Source organism: Condylura cristata, unplaced genomic scaffold (assembly GCF_000260355.1).
Source record: "Condylura cristata isolate star-nosed mole 26May11 unplaced genomic scaffold, ConCri1.0 scaffold00021, whole genome shotgun sequence".
Taxonomy (NCBI): Eukaryota; Metazoa; Chordata; class Mammalia; order Eulipotyphla; family Talpidae; genus Condylura; species Condylura cristata.
The window spans coordinates 28,682,347-28,692,216 of record NW_004567122.1 but is presented as its reverse complement, the minus strand read 5'-3'; the positions used below and the strand labels follow the sequence as shown (position 1 = coordinate 28,692,216).

At 44.3% G+C, this 9,870-nt stretch overlaps 1 protein-coding gene across 2 annotated transcripts in view; it reads right to left on the bottom strand.

The window, feature by feature from the left end:
* CTNNA1 (catenin (cadherin-associated protein), alpha 1, 102kDa) overlaps window positions 1–9,870 on the bottom strand; it is a 305,980-nt gene that overhangs the window by 163,649 nt on the left and 132,461 nt on the right. The window contains exon 1 of one of the 2 annotated variants that reach the window (XM_012727837.1): window positions 4,094–4,187. The exons of the other annotated variant lie outside the window; for it this stretch is intronic. The gene's annotated coding sequence lies outside the window, so the exon portion shown is untranslated. Of the gene's footprint in view, window positions 1–4,093; window positions 4,188–9,870 lie in introns of those variants that run through there. 2 annotated transcript variants of the gene reach the window in all.

Genomic DNA, 9,870 nt, shown 5'->3' with positions numbered 1-9,870 from the left:
TGGCCTGTACCCCAGTTCTGTATGAATAAATAAATCTTTAAATTAAAAAAAAAAAAAACCACAATGCAATACCACCTCACATCAGTTAGTATGATTATTGCTAAAATAATAGTAACAAGTACTAGTGAGAATGTAGAGAACATGGAACTCTTGCAGGTTCCAACACATTGCTGGTAAGAGCATAAAATGATAGAGATAGTGTGGAAAACAGTTGAAGAGTTAAAATTTTGAGTAAGTATAGAACTACCATATGATCCAGCAATTCTACTTTTAGGGATGTGAAATCATACATACATACACATACATATATGTGTACAAATATACAAAGCTAAAATAATTTGAGATTTAAATAAACACATATTTGCACACCAAATTTATAGCAGCATCAGAATAGTCAAAAACTGAAAGCAACCTGCCAACCACGAGTTAGTAAAGAATATTTCCCTCATTTAAAAAGTAAGGAAAATCTTGGTGGTATACATGGTATGGCAGACATCAGAAGAGGTGTGAACCTGTACCTCCAAATTATATACAATGTTGTGAACCATTATTACCTCAATAATACAATAATAGGAAAGAAATCCTATCAAATGTACAAATAAGAGTGAAACTTGAAGAAATTATGCCCAATAAAATAAGCCCATCATGAAAATACTCTAATAGAATTCTACTTATCTACAGCACTCAAATTCAAAGATAAAGAATATACAGTAGGACAGGGGAGTTTTTTAACCCACTGATTAATGTATATGCAGTTTGAGTTTGGAAAATGAAAAAAGTTCTGGGTAGCTGTGGTTGTGCAACAATGTGAATGAACTTAACACCACTGAAATATACAGAAAAAGTTCCAGTGGTATATTTTATGATGTGTATATTATATATACACATACCTCTCCAGAAAAGGGTAATACGAATATATAATCAATGCAATGAAATATAGGGAACTATTTATTACAGGGGAGGAGGGGGGAATAGGCCTGAAAAAATTGTTAGGGTAAGAAATAAGCTTTGAATACCAATCTAAAAGTCAGACCAGGGCTTCCTGGTGGCACAAGGGGATAAGTCTCAGCACTATGAAGCTATTGACAACCACTGCAGCACAAGTTCAATTCCTGACCAGGGAGGTGACCCACATGGCACAGCAGACCTCTCCTGTCTTCCAAGCAGTATATTTCAGTCCATCTGTCTGTTCTGCTCCCCTCTCTGTCTCTGGTGAATCCTCTCACTGCCCCTACACCCCTGTTCTGTATGAATAAATAAATCTTAAAAAAAAAAGTGGAATGCATAGGATTCTAAATTGTCCAAAACAGCTAGTATTCAAAGCTCTCCAAAATCTAATGCCTGTCATAGTTTCACCCACAAGTGAGACTCTATTTCCTCCTTTACTCAACATTTACACTCCAAACCAAGTATGTCAAAGAATAAGACTATCCCTGCCTTCAAGTTCAGGAGCTCGTTTTTTTTTGTTGTTTTTTTTTAAGATTTATTTACGGGGCCCTCCTTGGTGGCACAACAGATTAAAAGACGGCACTAGCCACAGCCATTGCAGCAAGAGTTAGATTCCACATGGCACGCCAGACCTCTACTGTCTGGTCCGCTGCTCCCCTCGCAGTATATTTTAGTAGATCTGCCTGTTCTGCTCCCCACAGTCTCTGGTGAGTCCTCTCACCCCCTGTACCTCTGGCCTGTAACCCAGTACTTGTGTGCATAAATAAATCTTAAAAAAAAAAAAAGTGGGGGGCGAAGCAGCGGGCAAGACAGGAGAAGTCTGGAGTGCCAGATCACCTCCCTGGCTGGAGATGGAACTTGTGCTGCAGTGACTGCCAATAAACTTCGTAGTGCTGGACTTTTAGCCCTTGACGCCACTAGGGAGGCCCTATCAGAGGCTCACTAACAGAAAAGGCAGACAGGAACATAACAAAACACAGGATGTAGTAGAACGTACAATCAATTACAAAACAGCATCCAGTGAGGTTTGCTATCAGAAAGTCTTGGGATATATAACAGCTCATCATGAAAAATGAGGGATAAAAATGAAGAGAGGTGGGAGGGGCTCGGAAGGTATGGTCTAATCTCCCCCAAAATACAGGTCCCTTCATTTTCATAGCTCATCTAATTCCAGCTGTACTCTAATACAAGTCTTCCAAGCACTAGCAGTAGACACTTGTGTCTGTTCCGTCTACCACAATCTTCATTAGCACACCAAGCACCACCCCCAACTATGAGGTCCTTTAATGGCTCACAAAATTGTTACTTTCTCAAAAGAAATTCCAGGACCCTGCTAGTTACAGTTTATAAATCCCTCTAGGAGAAAAGCCTCCCACGTGGGGCATATTAAGTTAAGGAGCCAATGGACACCCCAGCTCCGTAGTGCATGGGTAACCATTGGTCACCAATGAAACATCTGCAAAATAAAATGCAGGTAAATAAAGCAAAGCCTGAACTTCAGCTCTTCAATTTGAGGTTAAGTCACTGTATAAATGAGATGCTACTGATGGAATTGAGGGTAATGTCACATGAATGGTATGGAGAACTCAGAGAAGTTGTATAAAATCTTGGATGAGTTAATTAAGGGGGAAAACACTAAGTAGGAGCCAAAAGGAAAATCAGGAGAGAGTAAGACTCTTTTTAATTCCTTCTCCCTTGACAAAACCTAACTCCAGTTAGGTTTTGAACTTCCTTCAAATGCCACACCCTACAGAAACTGATCAGGTCCCTCTCCAAGCTCCACAAGTGTCTTTTATGGTTATTATTATCTAATATTTAACCCCCACAAAGTTTCTCATCAATATTAAAACACCTATCACGGTCTACCTCATACTGAGGTGTGCGATGTCCCTATAACTCGCTGAGCTCTTGAGGCAGATATATATCTTAATCATTTGTGCTCCCTTAAGAAAGTGAATTTAAAATTTAAAAATTTCTTAATGTAAGTCAAAAAGGGTGGCTAGCTGAGCAGACGATAAGATTTCTCCATTATTCCTCTACTCAAAGTAACATCCTACACCTTCGTATTTTCTTAAAGCTGATCACCGTGATCTTTAAAAATTTTTTGCTGGACAAAATACCCTCTCTATGAAAAGCCCACCCTCTCGCAACAAAGTGATTACATCACTTCCTTCAACATAAAGTAATTTTAGTTAGAGATAGAGTGTACTCCTTTCAAAACTAGTCTAAAGTCCGTCCAAACAAAAAGTAACAAAGGTGCAGGAGTTAAGTGGGTGTCTCGTTCCTGGATTTGAGCCAACTGCCGCCGCATTACTGGGACGCCATAGCCGCCAAGCCAACGTCAGGCATTCAGTCAACATTTTTTCCTCCCAACAAGTGCTTCACGCCCCACCCGTACACTTTAAGAGTCAACCACCTGCACGGAAAGCCTCTAACGCCACCCCGAAAAATTAGAGCTCATCAGCGTCAGGTGCGCCCAATTCTCCAGCACAAGACGTCTGAGTAATTTCACAACAAAGGTTAAGACGGTCCACGCCACAAGTCCACCCGGGCGTGGCGCACCTTCCCGACCAGACCAGGGCAGAGAGGGAGCCGCGCCGCTTTCACATTCGCCCGGGCTCGGGAGGGCGGCGGCGCCGGCCGCGCAGCCCGCCAGCCCCGGAGTTTGGGCGGCCGGGAGCGGGTGCGACCGCAGGAACCTCAAACCACAGTCACTTCACTGAAGAACTCCAGCCCCGAAGCCTCCCGCCACGGGAACGACGCGCAGCCTCTCCCCTGCCAGGAAGGCCGCCGCGGGCCGGGAACAAGCACCGAGTTCAGCGGAACAAAGTTTAGCAACAGGGAGAAACTTTCCCGAGAGCAGGCGCCGCGGCCGGGCGGGGTCTGCGCCTCGCTCGCTCCAGCCGCGAGGCTCCCCAACTTCCCGAGTGCCAGAAGCGCAGGTCCTGCCCGCCCGGGCGGTCAGGGCCGAGGCCCGGGGCCCCTCAGAGGAAGCCGGCCCGACGCCACACCCGCGCCCGCTCGGAGCCCTGTTTCGGGTGGGGTCACGGAGGCCACCGCGTCCGCCCGCCGAGCCCAGTCAGGGGCAACCCCGCCGCCAGAGCCCCTCGGCCAGGCTGAGGAGCCGGCGCCCGCGAGAAGTTACCTGTGGCGAGCGGGGCGAGGGCAAGAGAATTCCCGAGGCCCGAAGCCGACGGCCGCCGCTTTGTCTCCCTCCCGTCCGGCTCCTAGGAGGAAATGGGCCGCCCGGCGCCCCCGCCCCCGGCCCGCCCTCAGCCCGCGGCCCCCGCCCCGCGGCCCCGGGCCGGGCCCCGCCCGCCATTCCCAGCACCTCCCTCCGGCGCGCTCTTCCCGGAGCCTCCCGCCACCACTTTCTCCCCGCTTTCCCCGGCTCTCGTTTTGCCGGAGAACCCCGAAGGGCTGAGAGTCTGACAACTCCGGGCTAGGATTCCCACCAGGACCCCTTCCTCTACTCTGGTCACCCCCACAGAGTTACTTAATCCTAGGCGCTTAAGTGCGGAGTGACTCCGAGAGGAAGGAGGAGGGGTAACTCCCTGGAACAGCCCGCGAGCGGGGGAGGGCAGGTGAGTCACCGTTCCGTACACAGGTGAGTCTCGGGGCGCGGCCCGCTCAGGCTCCACCCCCAGGGTGAGAGGATACTCTAGGCTCCACCTCCCCGAGTGAGAGGATACTCTAGGTCGAACCGCTGGTTGTACTGGAGAAACATGGCTCAGGGTGGGAGGCACAGTAGAAGTAGAATTAGACTTTCTGGAGCTCTTGTGTGAAGTGGAAGCGCTCCTAGAAATCAACTAGCCAGCCCCTTGGCTTGCTGGGGAAACTGAGGCAAGTTACTGCTGTGCCCCCTCCTGACAAACACACTTTTGAAGGATTGGGCTTCCATCCCCATCCCTCTGACCATTTGGGAATTTTATTCCCATCCCATCGCCCTTATCTTCCAAAGAATAAAAAACTAGGAAACAAAGTATGACATAGTGCCAGCCTGGTAACGGAACCAACAGTTACCCACATGAGGGGATTAAGAGCAAGACTGATTTCAGTCTTGGCCTGGAGATCCAAAATAATGCAAGACAGCAATAGCCCCTGCCACCTTGGTGCTGAGCTCAGTGCTGGGAGTATTTATCATTTACTACTCATCTTCCCCTGGGAAATGTAAACTTCTGGAAGACTGACACTCCACCCCCTACAGCACTTGGCACAATGCTCATTCCGTAGAGTGCCTACTGGATATCTGTAGGTGAATATGCCCACTGGGAATCAAAGTTATGTGGATTTGTGTTAAAGAAATGACACAAAAGGAAGAGAACCATGAAAGGAAAGAACAACATTAAGAGAAAGAAACTTTAATAAGGTCATTTTCCCACTACATCATTATGTTTCTGGCTTCAGGTTTTTGCTTCTATAGTCCTGCCTGCCTGGAGTGGCCATGACTTCCCCTCACTTCACCTGGCTGCCTCAGAACATAACAACCAATAAATATTTATTTGAGTTAGTAAGAATCAGAGCTAAAGAATTAAGTGTATTAACTACATATCCAGCACTCACAAACAGCTGCTTAGTTTGTGAAATCCCTTATTCAGAAATTAACAATTTGAAGACAACAGGGAACATAAAACCAAGCACAGGGCCTTTCTAAGCATGGAGCCCTACTACAGATTGAATGTTTAACCACTACCCCTGCCCCCATTCATATGTTGAAAACCTAATGCCCAAGATGATGACTGGAAATGAAGCCTTTGGGAGATTATTTAGTCATGAACACCCTTCCCCTTCTTCAATTGTAAGGACAGGGGGGCAAAAAAGCCGTGAACCAGGAAAAGAGTTCTCACCAGGTTACAACCATGCTGGTGCCTTGGTCCAGAACTTTTCAACCTCTGGAACATTTAGAAATAAATTTCTGTTCTTATGTGCTACTGTGTTTTGTGTGTACATCAGCCCAACCAGACACAGAAGAAAGTTCAAGGTTTTGGGAAAAGAAGGGTCATATAAGATGAATGATATTTTCAGTGAGCCCTATAAGCTGAGAGGAGTTCCTTAACTCTGAGAAGTCCTGAAAAGCTTATTGGGGAAGCTTTGATCATTCACTATATCCCAGAAACTATAGGCAGCCCTCCTGCCTGCCTATGATTGATTATTCAGGTGTTTCTTTTTACAAATTGTTTCCCTTTGCAAAGCAGTAGCAGCACCTCTCCTGCCCACCTGTAGCTATCAGGTGCTTCTCTTTTTCTTTCTCCTTTTCCTAATAAATCTGTCCTTTCAGAATGTAAAAAAAAGTCAAGTGTGAACATACGGGAGCAATACAAGTAATTAAGCCAGTGAGGCAGTGATCACCATGTCAACACTCTCCACCAGACCTGCTTTCATCAAGATCCCTGATGCCCTCCACTGTACCAGGTTCTTCTCTAACCTCCCTGATTGTAACTACCTAGTCTCTTTTTTTTTTTCTCTTCATATGAATTTTATTCAGATTTCACAGAAGGAGGTGCCTTTCCTTTATTCAGCTGCATTGTCAATCCCATATGTTACTCATCTTTCTCCATTCTTGTATTACATGAATTATTCCCATATCCTCTGCTTGTTCCCATACTTTTTTTTTTTTTCCTAGTCTCTTTTTAATGAGTCCTTCTAAATCTTCCCAACCTCTACATGGTAATTCTCAAAGTACAGTCCTAAGACTCCTGAGATCTTTTCAGGAAATTATTTTCAGAATAATACTAAAGTAATATTTGCCTTTTCTACTTCCATTCTCTTCTGGTGTTCCACAGACTATATGATGTATGATATGGTATTACATGGAACACAGAAGCAGATATGAGAATCTAACTTTTAGTAAGCCGTTTTTATTAAGATATTGTATCAATACAGCCTTGCAAAAATGCCAAATAAATGACACTTGTCCCTGAATCTTCTTTCATTTTAGAAAACATTTTTTACTTTAAAGTGTTATGATAACATGTAATAGTATAGTAAACATTGATAAGTTTAAAAGCTCTTTAAAATGTTTAAAAGCTCTTTGAGATGTTCAAATATTATTAAACATGTAAAAGAATCCTAAGATCAATAAATTTTTTTAAAGATTTATTTACTTATGCATACAAGAGCTGGGGGTGAGGGAGCAGGCACTGTGAGAAGATTCACCAGAGACAGAGTGGGGAGCAGAACAGGCAGATCTACTGAAATACACTGCTGAGGGGAGCAGTGTGGAAGACAGGACAAGTCTGCTGCACCATGTGGGTCAGCTCCCTGGCCAAGGACCTGCACTATAGTGGCTTCATACTGCTGAGACTTAACCCTGAGAGGCCCTGAGATCAATAAATTTAAGACTCACTATTACAGTGTCCCGGGGCACCAGGCTGGATCTCTCTTTGTATCTGCCATCAATCCTTTGGTGATCTCACCCAGTCTTTTGGCTTTAAAATGCTGACAACTCCAGATTTCTATCTCAACTTGAACCCTTGCCCTGAATTCTGAACTCCCACATCCAGGTCCCTGCATGATACATCCATTTGGTTATCCAGCAGCAATATCTATCTGGTCCTTTCACATTTCATATGTATATGCCCCAATCTGGATTTCCTGATTCCTCAATCCAGACTACTGATCCCACAGTTTTCTTTTTTAAATGGCCACTCCACTCTTGAGGTTGATTAGACCAAAGGCTTTGGAGCCACCTTTGACTATTCTTTTTCTCACACATTTCATATCTGAGTCTTCAGGGACTCCTGTGCCCCCAGCATCAAATATATTCAGAATATATCAACTTTCTTTTTTTTCTTCCTATCTTTATTTTTATTAAAAAAAATTTTTTTCTTACATTGTTGCTCATTTTTATACAACATTTCATTTCTCCCCTCAGGAAAGCACAACAACTTTTTAACTATCTCTACTATTAACTGTCCTGAGGCACGCCATCATCATTGCTTAACTTGAATTTCACTGGAGCCACCTCACTGTTCTCCCAGCCTCTGTTCATCCCTCTACATAGTTTCAGTTCAGGAGCTAGAGTATAGCTAGCTATTCAAAGTCAAAATGTTACTCCTACTTGACCCAAAACTTTCCAGTGGTTTCTGTCTCACTCAGAGAAAAGGTAAGGTCCTTATAAGGGCCTCCAGAGCTCACTTGCCCCCACACATTACTCTGACACACTGGCCTCTTTACTATTCCTGGAATACTTCAGGCAGGCTCTTGCCTTAGGGCCTTTGCTTTCTGCTTGGAATGCTCTCCCGTGAATAGCTGCCTGACTCACTCCCTCACCTCCTCCAAGTCTTTGCACAGCTTCCACTGTTTCAGAGAAGCTTCCTCTTGGTCATCCTATCTAAAGCTGTAAACACCCCCCACATTCCATCCCTCATTCCTTGCTTTTTCTCCATGGTCATACTGCCTTCTGACAATAGTCCTTTTTGTTTGTTTGTTTATTTGTTTGTTTCAACTTCCCATCTTCTCCTGTCTAGACTTTTCCCACTAGAATTGAAACCCAGAAGGGCTACAGCATATGTCTGTTTTGTACAGTGCCCTGTACAAATAAATATTTGTCAAATTAATGAAAAAATGGACAGGAACAGAAGGACCAAGAGAGCAAGCAAATTTGAAAGCCCTGAATCACATTCCAGGAAAAGAAGTTCTATGCTTTGGATGTGAGGTAGGCAGAAGCCAGACTGCAGAGTGCTCTAGGAAAGGAGGGGGAGAGGGTGAGCTACAAAGGATTTTCAGCTAAGAGATAACTTGGACATATTTTGTTTTTTATCGGTTCACGTTGGAACCGTAAAGCAATGCACATAGTATCCTACTGATGCTTGAGCAGTGTATACATATATATATACATATTCCTTTTAATGGTCTTTTTGTTACAGAGCAGGGAGAGGAGCACCACTGAACCCCAAACCTGCCTGCTCTAAATAGTTTCTGCCATCTGCCACATCAAGACAAGACATAAGACCTTTAATGGAAAGAAACTTTAATACAATTAGTGTGCAATACAGAAAAACCAAAGAATATAGCTTATAAATCAAATGCCCAAAGTTACTCATCCCCTTGTAGGTAAAAGTCTACCGCTTCTTCACGTGTCTCTCTGTCCCATGAGCCTGCCTCAGGTCACCTTCTGGCTCATCCTGCTTCCTTCCTCTTCAGTCTCCTCTCCAGAGTCTTCTCTGCTCAGCTCCACTATCCTGAATGGGGCAGGAACCTGGAACCTCCCCTTTTCCTGGGTCCACCCTGTTACATTTTCTCATAGCAATTGAGCCATTTAAAAAGTATCTGCTTAGACTCACCCAGGGCTTCCCATCTCATTCTGAGTAAAATCTACATGATCTTACACAGATCAACCTCAGACTTACCTTTGGCTTTTCCTTTCCACCTTCCACTCCAGCCCACAATAGGATCCTAGATACTAGGATATTCCTGTAATATATCAAGCATGTTCCTACCTCAGGGCTTTTGCATGTCCAGTTCCCTCTGTTAGGCGTAGTCTTCTCCCAAGTAGCTATTTAACTCACTATTGCTTTATTCAGATCTCTGCTCAATGTTACTTTGCCCAAATCTAACCACCCTTTCTAAAATAACACCAGTATCCACCATTGTTCGCACCTCTTTGCAATTTATTTCTTTACCCTACTGTACTTCTCAGTACTTGTCAACCCCTAATACATAATACAGTTATTTATTTAGTGTCTGTCTTCCCCATTAGAATGGAAACGAATTTAAGCAGGTATTTTTCTCTTCTGTTCATTATTGTGGTTCTAGCACCTACAACTATGCCTGGCAGGGGTAAGGCACTCAGTTGAATGAGTGGTTATAAATCTACAAGGATACGCAGCTAAATGTTACAGCGGTTACTGTTTGGAGGTTCCTCAAACTGCTTAACACAGAGCTTCTCTACAACCCAGCAATCCCACTCCTAGGTATCTA